The 14,496-nt window shown below is 38.8% G+C and overlaps 1 protein-coding gene across 8 annotated transcripts in view; it reads right to left on the reverse strand.

The window, feature by feature from the left end:
* Positions 1–14,496, reverse strand: part of TTLL5 (tubulin tyrosine ligase like 5) — a 1,306,640-nt gene that overhangs the window by 1,255,066 nt on the left and 37,078 nt on the right. For 2 of the 8 annotated variants that reach the window (XM_085626702.1, XM_085626703.1), the window contains exon 2: positions 975–1,040. The exons of the other annotated variants lie outside the window; for them this stretch is intronic. The gene's annotated coding sequence lies outside the window, so the exon portion shown is untranslated. The remainder of the gene's footprint in view (positions 1–974; positions 1,041–14,496) is intronic. 8 annotated transcript variants of the gene reach the window in all.

The raw sequence follows: 14,496 nt of genomic DNA on the forward strand, positions 1-14,496 counted from the left end.
TACATACATCCCAGCAGTCTTCATGCAGTTTTGAAGTCTCTTTGCTCATTTGTCTTGCACCAGACAATACACAGTCTCCAGAAACACACTGTTGGCACACACGCAGCAGCTTGTCCAACACTCTCATGTGTAGTACTCAGCTCTGTGTGATGTTTCAGATAGCACTGTGTAATGCAAACACATTCAACGTCACCAAGGCCTCATTTTCTTTGCTCTAGTATAATCACTCACCCTGTAACACATGGTCATGGTCTCAAGGAGCTGTTAGGACATGTGCTGTTTTCTGCCTCTGTAAATGATAAGGAAAATGTGTCAGGCTGTAACAGTAATTTGGTACTATTCAGGAACACTGTTTTGTTCCAAAGAAGATAGCATGAGTCTGTGTGTATACAGGAAATGTGGGCAGAGATTTAATTTGTGAAGTTGTTGTTCTGAAAGAAATGCAGTCCCAGGAAAGGGGCAGCCTGTGTTATGTGCCTAAAATGACAATATGCGTTTGTGTGCACACAGGAATTGTGGGCAGAGATTTAATTTGTGAAGTTGTTGTTCAGTAAGAATTGCAGTCCCAGGAAAGGGGCAGCCTGTGTTATGTTCCTAAAATGATGGCATGAGTCTGTGTGCGCACAGGAATTGTGGGCAGAGATTAAATTTGTGAAGTTGTTGTTCAGTAAGAATTACAGTCCCAGGAAAGGGGCAGCCTGTTGTCTTTACACAAATTATCCCTTAGCACACATGCACTGTTACATACATCCCTGCAGTCTTCATGCAGTTCTGGAAGTCTCCTTGTTCATCTCTCTTGCACCAGAGAATACACAGTCTCAAGAAACACACTCTTGACACACACGCAGCAGCTTCTCCAACACACCCATGTGTAGTACTCAGTTCTGTGTGATGTTTCAGATAGCAGTGTGTAACGGAAACACATAAAAACATCATCAAGGCCTCATTTTCTTTGCTCTAGTCTAATCACTCACCCAGGTTGCAGATGCTCATGGTATGAAGTAGCTGATAGGACACGTGCTCTTTTCTGCCTCTGTGATCTACAAGGAAAATGTTTCAGGCTGTAACAGTAATTATCACTTGCTCTACCATAGTAGTAAATGTGCTTTGAATTTGCAAATCAAATTCTGTTTTCTGCTTAGAAGCACACCATGAGGCTGTGTGCGCACAGGAATTGTGGCCAGAGATGTAATTTGTGTTGCAGTTGTTCTGTAAAACATGCACTTGCAGGAAAGGGACAGCTTGTTTTTTTTCAACTGTGGTGGTTAGCACTCTGCACAAATTAGTATATCACAAATGAGAGGCAAATGGTAAAACATTTGAAATTAATGAAAAGCTTAAAAAATATTTTAATGAATTATAATTACAAAAAATATTTTTTTTTAAGTTTCTTGCAGGTATTGCTGAGCAACAGTGAAAAAATAAAAAAAATGCCTTTAAGGACAAGAAAGAGGAAAGAAAAGCAACAACAAGTATATCTGGACAAAACTGGGAAAAAAAAAAATAGGAGGAGAAGCTGGTGATGGCAAAAAGAAAAAGTCTACTGGTAAGCAGAGTAGAGATTTCTTAAAAAAGATCTTCAAAAAACAAAAAAATAGCAAAAATAAATGTAAAACAAACAGTGTTTTATGTACAAAGCAACAACAGAGTCAACAGCAAAAAACAAAAGCTAATGTACAATCAGAAGTATGTAAAAATGATTTAACACGAAAATTAGATTTTAAAAACATTCGTCGAAAAATGTTTCAGAGAAGAGTGATGTTAAATTTGCTAAAGGATGTGAAAAAATATAAGAAAAAAACAAAATTTATTAAGAAATTTTTTTTATAGAAAATATTGTAAGTAAGGCTTTGGAAATAAAAAGAAAACTTTTTATTCTAATTTTGAATAGGATGCGTAGATTAGATAAATTAGTCAATGCAATGAAGTCACAAAGCAAAAGGAAAAGAGAAGTGAAAAAAAGTAACTTTTGTTAAGTGTTCTTGGGAGAATGGAAGCACAGTTCAAGTACTGAACCATTTTTTAATGAAGAGAGTTATCTTCAAAGTAATAGTTTGTTGCATGCAGTTGACACCAATGGTAGAGCATATGAAGTTAAGGATGGTTGTGTGATGGAAAAAGAGAAAATGGTCCCAAGAAATGAGGAAGAAGTAATGGCTGCTGAGGCTATGGGGAGACGTCCAAAAGCCTCAGTGTACACTTGGAACTGTAGTAGTATTTGTACTGTGCGTCAGGAATCTATTGATAAATTACGTGACTTTCCAAGAGAATATAGTAAAAAGAGTGTAAAACAGAAGATGAAGGTGCTTCAAACACTAGATCCATGCAGAGTGAGAGAGAATACTGGTTTGCAAGGACATTCTCTGGCTTGTCTATCTAGAAAAGTGTGTAAAAGTGTTTTTCATCATTTTAGGATGCTGGCTGTTCATCATACTGAAATGAGAAAGTTTGTGAGAACATTGTATTTTGCTAAAAGTCCAGCAGTAAAGTTGAATGAGTTGAATAATGCTCTGTTCCGTGGATCTGTATCAGATGTAGTGAAGGTTACTGATGAGATTCAGTTTTGTTACTTTGGTCCAGAACAAGAAAGTGCAGAAAAGGACACAGTTAATGAGGAAAATGAGGAACAGAATGTAGAACTCATTATTACTAAAACTTTTGAGGAAGAAATGACAAAATTTACTATCATCTCTAATGAAAGACCAAATATTATTTGTATTTGTTGCCGCATAAGCCATTATAAAATTCAAACAAGGAATGTTGATCTGTATAAAAAAAGTGATAATGAAGATAATTATAAGTGGAAGGATTTTGCAACATATTTATTTCTGGAAAATTGTTTTGAATTGGGTGAAGATCAGCGTATTTGTAAATACTGTTATAACAAGTTAGAAGAAAATAGAATGCCGACCAGAGCTGTACATAATAATTTAGAATTGGATGCTATTCCTGCCGAACTTTCTGATTTAAATACATAGGAGTCTATACTCATTCAATGTGTTCATCCATTCCAGACCATAGTACGTATGGAGCCCAAAACTGGTAAATTACCTCCTTCAGATTTACTGAGAGGTTTAAAAGGAAGAGTGGTGTATTTGCCCTTGGATTTGAAAAAAAATATGGAAACTATTGATGCAGATACTTTGGAAACTGAACCATTAGTTATTCTGGTTAATGGTGTACCTACAAAGAATAAGAAGATTTGGCAGGAGCTGGTAGATGTACGGAAAGTACAAAGAGCAAATTTATATTTGAAAAGGAATAATAAATGGTATGAATCAATTTATATAGATGAAGAAGAAGAAGATTTACAAGAAGACACAGAAACACCAACTGGACAAATTGAAAAAGTGGACAAGTCAAAGGAAGAAGAAATTTATGAACATTTTAGCATACATCCTCTTCATTCAAAAGAAGTTATGGGAGACACTATTGATCTGTTTCAGATGAAGAAAGCAAAAGGAACTCCCGTGAGTGTATGGGAGAAGAGCTTGGAAGCTCGATGTTTTCCTCAGCTGTTTCCTACAGGAAAAGGTGGACGATACGAAGAACAGATTCCAGCTTCTGAGTATCGGACTACAAGACTATGTGCTGAAGATTCAAGATTTCGTCAAAGTATTCCTTATTTGTTTCATCTTTTATTTGAAAGCGACTTGTCTGCATTATCTTATGCAGTAAATCACATTTTAAAAAGTGGAGTACATCTACATAATGTGTCTGCTAAGGATTTTATGGAGAAAGTGCAGCACCGAGATGATCATTTGGAAACACAACTGATCAATCTGATGGCTTGTCAGCGTGGGACAAATGAATATTGGTACCGACGCCATGGAGAATTGAAATGCATGTTAAGGAATTTAGGAACTCCTACATGGTTTGTAACCCTAAGCTGTGCCGAGTACGCTTGGGATGATTTATTGGATTTTCTACGAGAGGCAAATTCAAACATTAAAAACATTGAATACAAGACAGCAGGAGAACTGTGCTCATTGGATCCGGTTAATGTTTGCAGATATTTCAATCATAGATTTGAGGCTATGATGTCCTTCATCTGCAATAAAAAAAATCCACCTCTTGGAGAAGTAGTGGATTTCTTTTGGAGAAAAGAGTACCAAGCAAGAGGTGCTCCTCATATTCATATGCTGTTGTGGATCAAGGATGCCCCAAAATTTGGAACAGATGCTGATGAAGCAGTGTTATCTTTCATTGAAGAATATGCAACATGTGCTATACCTAAAAGCACAGAGGGAAAAAGTTAAAAGAGCAAGTTTTACGTTTCCAAAGTCATCGGTGTGGAAAATACTGTCGACGGAAGTACAAGACTAAAGATAAATTCTACACAAAGTGTCGATTTGGATTTCCTAGACCTGTTCTTTCAAAAGAAAGAGTCAACAGTTTTATGTCAGCTGTGCGACATACTATAACCAGAAAATCTCCCAAAAATACATACAACCTAAGAAGAAAAGAAGAGTCAAAATTTATAAATGACTTCAACCCAGTCATTTTATCCATGTGGAATGCTAATATGGATATTCAGTATGTGGCAGACAATTCTATTGCTGTTGCTCGGTATGTCACATCTTACATCACTAAATCTGAGAAAACAGAATTGAAGGAAATGTGGGAAGAGATTTCTCACGAGAAGACTGTCAGTAAGAAGCTGTACAGTTTTAGTTTAAAGATGTTATCGCATCGAGAAATTGGATCCTACGAATGCTCAGATAGGTTATCATCTGCAAGTCTTTACTCGAAATCCAGAAGAATAATTTGGGTAAGCTTAGGCCTTGCAGGAATGAGAAATCGGGTACTGAAATCTGTTGGAGAAATTGAATATTTGGCCGAGAATGACCCAGAAAGTACAGATATTTTGAAAAAAAACATGTTGGACACATATTACCCAAAAAGAAGTCATCATCTTGAGAACATGTGTCTCTATGAAGTGCTGCAGAACTACATTTTTTCACGGAAAGCCACAGAAGACATCAACAATGGAAAATATAAAGTCATTGGTGAGGAAGGATGTTTGGTGAAGCAAACAAAAGGAAGTTTGATAAATCACAGGAAGCTGAGTTGCGACACTACTGACAAAAAGGAATTTTACTACTTGGCACTTTTGCAGCTGTTTAAACCATGGCGTTCAGAGGACGAACTACTTGGAGAATTCCAGAGTTATGAAGATTCCTTCAATGCTAGCAAAGACAGCATTGAATGCAGTACTTTCACGACTTATGTCCAAATGTTAAATGAAGAAAATGAACAGGAAGCAAAAAATGCAGCTGAAGTAGCTAGAGACAGTTCTCAAGACAGCCAAAGTTCAGGAACACTTAGTCAAGATCCCCTAGGACAACCAATTGTAGAAAATGAAGCTGCAGTAGCCATGACTGAAGTAGAAACGGCTATGAATCAAGCACAGGAAGATTCAATCGACTTACTAAATCTGGAACAACAACTGAATGAAGAACAAAAACAAATTTAAGAAGAAGTCACCAAAAAAATTGATCATGGATTACTAAATGAAAAAAAACAGTGCTCATGCACATCATTTGAACCAATCAGGATGTATGTGAGTGGACAAGCTGGAACTGGTAAAAGTTTCTTAATAAAAGTCATCAGAAGCTACCTACAGCAAAAAACAGCTTCAAATTTGTCTTGTGTGGTAACTGCTCCAACTGGGTTAGCAGCCTATAACATAAAAGGAATTACCTTACATCGCTTGCTAATGTTACCAGTGGAGCATGAGAACAAAATAGAATACCACAAGCTAACTGGAGAAGCATGCTTCGAAGTTTCAAGAGTGTTGAAGAAGATGCAAGTACTCATTATTGATGAGGTGAGCATGGTTTCAAACTTAATGCTTGCCTTTGTGCATTTAAGAATACAACAAATTCTTAAGAGAGACTATGACGTGTTATTTGGAGGTAAACACTTCATAGTTTTTGGAGATCTTTTACAGCTCACTCCAGTTAAAGGACAACCAGTGTTTAATACTGTGACACATGAAGACACGAAGAAGTCATTAGGAAGCATTGGTAATGCGAATATTTGGTCGTTCTTTGAGTACAAAGAACTCACTACCAATATGAGACAAGCAAACGACGAAGATTATGCTTGTATTCTGAAAGATATCAGAATTGGACTACTCACAGAAGTTGGCAAAAAAGCATTACAGAGTAGGATGCTACATAATTTATTTCCAAATGAAGAAATAGTTGCAGAGAAAATATACAAGAACATTGCTGAAAAAAATACTGTAATCTGCTAAATGCCAACACTACGTGAGTGCTCAATATTCAATGAGGAACTTTTGAAATTGGAAAACGAAGAGATTAAGAAAATGGAAGCAGAGGACAAAATTCAGCATGAAAGAATTACTTTTACATTAACAGGCAAACTGAAAAATAAATTGGATTCACTAGAGAAGAACATTTCCAAAACAGCTGGATTAGAAAAAAAATCTATATGTTTGCATGAATTGTCGAGTGATTTTAAGGAGAAATTTGGATGTAGAAAAAGGTTTAGTGAATGGAGCTATGGGAAGAGTTGTGGGTTTCATTAATTATCAGAAAAAAGAAGGAATTGAATGTTTAAAAATAAAATTTGATCAGATAGAAGAAGTTAAAGACATTTGTCGTTGTTCAGTTCGTTTCATGCTTGTGAAAGACTTATATGTGCGTAGAAAGCAGTTTCCATTTTCTCTAGCATATGCTGTAACTATTCACAAGTCTCAAGGATTGACTGTAGATAGGGCTTTTGTAAACATTGGTTCTACTGTGTTCAAAGAAGGTATGGCATATGTTGCTCTGTCACGAGTAAAAACATTATCCGGTTTATTTATGATAGACTTTGATGACTCAAAAGTTAGTGCTGATACAAACTGTGTAAAGGAGTATAATAGATTAAGAAGAACCTATGCTCCTCATTTAGGACAGTATCCTGTGATTGAAAAACATGTTGTTTCTCGGAAAAGGAAATTTGAAAATATCTGTAATGTGGATGAACAGAACAAAAAAAAAAAAAAAAAAAGGACAGTGATGTGATAGCAAGGAAAAAGAAAAAGGACAGTGTTGAAGAGGTTGTTGGTTGCCATTTTGAAAATAGCTCTGGTGTCAACTGCTATGCAAATGTAGTGCTGAATGTTGTATTTTATCTTGAAAAGTTGCTAGAACAGATAATAGTAAATCATGGAAAAAATTGTGTTCTCTGCTGAGTCTCCTTTTTGAGAAGCTGAGTACTGATAAAACTGAAATAGAAAGTGCAACTGATGTTAGAAATCTTTTAGATGTATGTTGTGGTTCTACACAGTTTAAAGAAAATGTCCAGCAAGATGCACAGGAATTCTTAATATATATTTTGAGTGTACTTGAAGATGAAGGAGTAGAAGTAGAAAACTTATTTGGTGTCTGTTACAAATGGGAACATTGCTGTGAAAACGGTATGAACACATGTAGTAGTAATGTTGATTCAGAAAGGTTAATATTTTTACCATTACCACAAAGTAAATCAGTGACTTTTAGTAAATTAGTTAAAGATGCCAATCACAACATGGAATGTTCTGAATGTAAATCTGACATGTTTTCCACGTTATTTTTACAGAAATATGGTCAGTATGTAATTTTAATGATGCAACGTTGTAGAGCTGATGGTTCAAAATTGGATACTTTAATAAAGAAGTTTACAGGACAACAATTATCAATTTCTGGAAAAACTTTTGTTACAGTTGCAATAATTTTTCATGAAGGACCTACTGTAACTTCTGGACATTACACAGTTTATCTTAAATGTGAAAAAGGCTGGACACTGTGTAATGATTCCCAATTGATTTTCAAGCAACGTTTGCCTTATGATTTACCCAATTCATACTTAATTTTTCTGAAACCTAAATTTTGAAAACTAAAAACTGCATCTGAAGAAATTTTAAAGGATTATAATTGAAGATATCACTTAAAAAGGATTTTGAAATTACTATTTGGCCTAAAGGAAAAGTAATAAAAACAATTGTGGAGTCCTTTGACAGAAATTATTTTGGCATGTGTGCTTTTGCGACAAGGTTTAAAGACTGTTTATCTAGAACATTTTTATTCATCTAGAAAAGTACTTGTAATATATATGTAATATTTCTAACAAGGTATATTTTAGTGAGGATAGTTTTTGGGCTTTTTTTAAACAATCTTACAGATTGTTTTCTTTTTGCCCGCTGTTAAATGATGAATACAATTGTTTTCACTATTTTAAGTGAAAATTAAAAAATTCTGAAAACAGCAAAAAAAGGGCAAAAAATTGCTTTGTAAAATATGTAAAAACAAGTAATGCTTTTTGTAATGTATGATTGAATATGAATACTTTTTCCTTTTTTTGCAGAACTAAAATAAAAAATAGAAAAAGAAATTCTGTTCCCTTGCAAAATACTAAAAAAAAATTTTTTCAAAATAATTTTTTTTTTTTTAAAATAAGGGAAAAATATTTGTATTTCTCAATCCTCCCTTTTCATGCTTCCATTTCTTCACCTCTCTTTGTACATTAAATTTAAAAAAAAACATCCTTGAGTGCGCGCAGGGTGCGCGCACCCCCCAAAAAAATAAAAAAAATAAATCCCCCAAAAAATTTAGGGGGTTTAGTTTATAAGTGGCTCTTAAAAGAGCCCTTGAGTTAATGGAGGGAAACAGGAAGAGAAAAATGAAAAAAAAGAAAAAACATCTATGGCCTACTGCACTCATGCGCATCAAATTTTCTCTAAATGAGATCAAGACTGGTCTCACCCACAGAAATAAGTCGACCGCAAACAGTGCAGCGTGTGGACAAACTCGCAAAACAAGGTGGTCCAAAAAGAGGTGTGGAAGAAGGCAAAGGCACCACTGCAGAAGAAGTGCTCGCCTGAGCTGCCGAAGATGTGCTCGGCTGAGCTGCTGCAGATGTCGTCGGCTGAGCAGGTGGAGGGTTTGCTCCAGAAGCTCGACGAAAAGTCACTGGATGCATTTTGTCAACATGCCTCAACATAGTGTGAATGCTAAAAGAATACTTCTTGTTAGGATTCCCACGTGACAAGACTTTTTGACAAAGTTCACAAGTCACTTTAGGTGCATTTACCTTTTCTTGTCCCTCTGGAAAAGTGAAAAACTGCCATATAAAGCTGTCTTTCTGCTTCCTGCTCCTCTGCCTCTCAAGAGTGTCCTGGTCACTGTCTGAAGATGGTTGCTGTTCAGCCATTGTCTCTCAACAACAGAATAGCTCCTTCTCCAAAGGAATCAGAACTAATAATGAGGGGAGTAGGTGTGGTTTGGGAAGAATCTGGAACTGAAAGTACTTCAAACCAATCAAAAGTGATGAATCATGATCACATGACTTGCCATGAGGGGATTGGGTGTGGTGTTGAAACAATCAGAAACTGAAAGTAATGATAACCAATAAGAAGTGTTGTTTTATTAAGCATATAACCCGAGGTGCGCGCACTGCGCAAGCTCCGAGCGCGCACCTAGTGATTACGCATGCGCGAACGCGTAGGAGCGCATGTACAAACGTCATATGCGCGCACGTAACGCGCATACGTTGAACACGCGTATACAAGAACGTTATTGCGCGTAATTTAAGCGTATGCGGAATTGAACCGCGTGGAGCGCGTACGACGCACGCATGCATGCGTACGCACATACGTATATGTACTGGGTGCGCGCTCCCAGCGCGCACTAGAACGTATGTATGCGTACGTAAATAACGTACGACGGTATTCACAAAAAACTTACGAAAACGTACTAGGTGCGCCCTCAGAGCGCGCACCCCAAGAATTGATATTAAAAAAAAAAGTGGAGAAAAATTAATTGCAAAAATTAAATAAACTGTTCAACTTTATCCTAATTGAAATTTTAAAAAAAGAGCAAAAACAAAAGGATACAGATAATATATAAATGAATACATAGTCATTTTATTATAAAAAAAAGAAAATTTCATTTAATAATTCAAAAATTTGCATTTAAAAAACCGTACAAATTCACTGAAAAAACCAAAGGTTTCACACACGTTATAGTTAGGAATTAGCATTTAAAAAACCTTGCAAATTCACTGAAAAAACCATAGGTTTCACACATGTTATAGTTAGCTGGACATTTCTCTCATACAAAACCAATGAAATTCCCCCGTTATAGTTAGTTCAGCTAACTATAACTCGCGTGCCCGCAATGCACTGCTGATGACGTCACATATTACATCACTCATGACATGGTCAGTGACATCACTCATGACATCACTGATGACATCTCAAATGACATCACTGATGACATCACTGATGACATCATCCAGTGAATGTGTGTTTTTCTGAAAATTAAATATGTTTTATATATGTATATCTCAAGGTCGAAGGCATACCCCGCCATCTTATGGCAAACAAAGCGGTACAAAAGGGGGTGGTGATGGACGGAGCATCAGAACCAATCAAACACTCACACCCAGTCAACAGATCTGGGTTTGATCCATCACCGTTCTTTAGCCCACTCTGCCACCCCAGTTCAGACATGGCTATATGCAAATCAGTCTTCACCGGAAGGACACAGAGAGTCCGCCTGCCCCCGTTCAGATCAGAAGCCACGGAAGTCATCTGCGGCGTCCCTCAGGGCTCCTCGCTCAGCCCCACCCTCTTCAATATCTACATGAGCCCCCTTGCGGCCATCGCACGCCAACACAACCTGAACATCATCTCCTACGCCGATGACACCCAGCTGATCCTCTCCCTGACCAACGACCCCGCCACCGCCAGAGCCAACCTACACAAAGGGATGAAAAACATGGCCGAGTGGATGACGACCAGCCGCCTGAAACTGAACACAGACAAGACGGAAGTCCTCATCCTGGGCTCCTCACCCTCCGCCTGGGACGACTCCTGGTGGCCCCCCGCCCTGGGCAACGCACCCAAACCGACAGACCACGCACGCAACCTGGGCTTCATCCTGGACTCCTCCCTCTCCATGACCAGTCAAGTCAACGCCGTCTCCTCGTCCTGTTTCAACATCCTGCGCATGCTACGTAAGATCTTCCGGTGGATCCCCACCGAGACCAGGAAGACGGTCACCCAGGCCCTCGTCACCAGTCGACTGGACTACGGCAACGCCCTCTACGCCGGTACCACCGCCAAGCTCCAGAAGAGACTCCAGCGGATCCAGAACGCCTCGGCGAGACTCATCCTCGACGTCCCCAGACGAAGCCACATCTCCAGACACCTGAGAGACCTGCACTGGCTCCCGATCAACAAAAGAATCACCTTCCGGCTCCTCACCCACGCGCACAAAGCCCTACACAACCAAGGCCCGACCTACCTCAACAGCCGCCTCAACTTCTACGCTCCCAAACGCCACCTCCGCTCGACCAGTCACGCCCTCGCCGCCGTCCCCCGCATCCACAGAGCGACAACAGGAGGAAGATCCTTCTCCCACCTGGCCGCCAAGACTTGGAACGCCCTCCCTCCCGACCTACGCCTGACCCAAGACCACCTCTCCTTCAGGAAGAAGCTCAAGACCTGGTTGTTCGAGCAGTAGCGGACCCCCCCCCCCCCCCCCAAGCGCCTTGAGACCCTCCGGGTGAGTAGTGCGCGTTATAAATGCCTATGATTGATTGATTGATTGATTGAGTCTGACCCTGTGCCTCATGGGAACAGTCCAGCCCGAACTGCCAAGCCATGCCTTCCCTGGACCGGAAACAAGCTTCCTAGGACCGGTTTCTGGCATTTCAGCCATCTTCAGCCAGGCTTGCTTGAATCCAGTGGCAAAGTGAGCAAGGGACTCACGTCTGAGCATACCCCGCCAACTTATGGCAAACAAAGCGGTACAAAAGGGGGTGGTGATGGACGGAGCATCAGAACCAATCAAACACTCACACCCAGTCAACAGATCTGGGTTTGATCCATCACCGTTCTTTAGCCCACTCTGCCACCCCAGTTCAGACATGGCTATATGCAAATCAGTCTGACCCTGTGCCTCATGGGAACAGTCCAGCCCGAACTGCCAAGCCATGCCTTCCCTGGACCGGAAACAAGCTTCCTAGGACCGGTTTCTGGCATTTCAGCCATCTTCAGCCAGGCTTGCTTGAATCCAGTGGCAAAGTGAGCAAGGGACTCACGTCTGAGCATACCCCGCCAACTTATGGCAAACAAAGCGGTACAAAAGGGGGTGGTGATGGACGGAGCATCAGAACCAATCAAACACTCACACCCAGTCAACAGATCTGGGTTTGATCCATCACCGTTCTTTAGCCCACTCTGCCACCCCAGTTCAGACATGGCTATATGCAAATCAGTCTGACCCTGTGCCTCATGGGAACAGTCCAGCCCGAACTGCCAAGCCATGCCTTCCCTGGACCGGAAACAAGCTTCCTAGGACCGGTTTCTGGCATTTTAGACATCTTCAGCCAGGCTTGCTTGAATCCAGTGGCAAAGTGAGCAAGGGACTCACGTCTGAGCATACCCCGCCAACTTATGGCAAACATAATGTAGCCTTTTGAAGTTTATTAACATCTACAAACTCTTGCCATATTTTTCGACTCTTTGTTAGTACGCCATTTACTAGAATAACTACTGGCTCATTTTCCTCCCAGTTTACAACAGTTTCAATATTTTTATTAAAACCTAAAGATAAGTTCACAACTCTTCCTTTCAGACCTCTTTGTAAATCTGTAGGTGGCAGTTTACCTGTTTTAGGCTCCATATGAACTATAGCCTCAAATGGGTGTACAGTTTGAATAAAAATAGACTCATATGCATTCAAATCTGCTAGTTCCTGAGGAATAGGTACCAACTCTAGGTTGTTATGTACTGCTCTGGCTGGCATTTTGTTCTCTTCTAATTTGTAGTAACAGTATTTACAAATAACTTGATCTGTGCCCAATTCAAACTGATCTTCTACCAACAAATAAGCACCAAATTGCTGGCACTTATCATTGTTTTCCTTTTCACTTTTTATATATAAATCAACATTCCTAGTTTGACTTCTATAGTGAGTACAACAAATACTAACATAGTTTGGTTTTTCAAACAAAACTGTCTTAAACTTTGTAATTTCCTCTGCAAACTCATCAATAGTAATCTCTTCCCCATGTTCTTCAACACCTACACTTATCAAACTCTCACTTTGTCTACACTCTTCTGATGAACCAAAAAAATATATCATCACAAACTTTTTGTACATCTGATACTGAACCGTGCAAAAGAGCTGTGTTCATTACACTTAAACATAGTGCAGGAGTTTTTACAGAGTAGAGTCTCCTTACTAATTTCCGCATTTCAGAGTGGCGTATTGCTAACATTCTTAATTGATGAAAAGTACTTTGGCACACTTTTCCTGAAAGACAAGCCAGAGAATGGCCTTGCTAGTTAGTATATTTTCTTATTTTACATGGATCGAGTCCTTGTAACATCTTCATCTTCTGTTTTACACTTTTTTTGCATATTCTCGTAAAAGGAATTGTAATATGTCATTAGATGCCTGTCAAATACTGCAAATACTGCTACATCCCACATATATACAGGAGCTTGTGTTCGCTTCCCTTGAACTTCTTTAGCTATTACTTCTTCCACATTTCTAACAACCATTTTTTCTTTTGGAATGGGATAACGATCATTCATCTCATAGCATCGACCACTAGTATCAACTACATGTACTAATGTGTTCTGTTGAAAATATCTTTCTTTATTAAAGAAAGGCTCAGTACTAGAAGTGTGCTTCCATGCACCAGTAAAGGCTTTACAAAAGTTACTTCTATTAACAAGTTTTTTTCTTTTGCTTTTCTCTTTCATAAACACCATTGTTTTATTCAAAGTTCGCACTCTCTTCAATACTAATATAAAGAATTTTTGCTTCAATTCAAAAGCACAATCTATTACATTTTCAATGTGTTGCTTCTTATAGGCTGCTAGTCTTTTTAAATACTTTTTACAATCTTTTAATACATTTTTAATTACTCTACTTCTAAACATTCTTAAACGTATCTCTTTAAATAGATTTTGCCTTCTTATAGTATGTGTTGTTTTTCCAAAAACAAATGTTTTATTACTATTACAATTCTTCTTTTCCTTCTACTTTGTTATAAAACTTTTTTTTCCTTTCATTATTATTGACTTCATTTAATCTCTCTGCAACTGTTTTAAGAAAATGTTTAGTGCTCTTACCAGAAGAGATTTTATCCTGAGTGACCGTTCGAATCAAATGTCCCACTGCCCTGTCCCTCATGACGTATACTGTGTTGTGTTAGCATTCATGTAGCTATTTTATACTGATCACTTTTGCAAATGCGCATATGTCCAGCTTTTAGTAAAGTTGTTCAGGCTAAAGTTAGCATCTGAGAAGCCATTTTCCTGTCTGTAGTCGCCATGTTATGCTGTACGAAGAACTTGGCCTCAGTGCCCCCGCTCTCTGCTTGCCTCAGCAGAATCCGCTGTTCAGAAAATTCCCTTATCTCATCCAAGGTTGGAACTCAGAGGCCCGAAGAGAATAGTTTATTCAGCTTTGCATGCCTATCCCT

This window comes from Triturus cristatus, chromosome 9 (genome assembly GCF_964204655.1).
Source record: "Triturus cristatus chromosome 9, aTriCri1.1, whole genome shotgun sequence".
Lineage (NCBI taxonomy): Eukaryota > Metazoa > Chordata > Amphibia > Caudata > Salamandridae > Triturus > Triturus cristatus.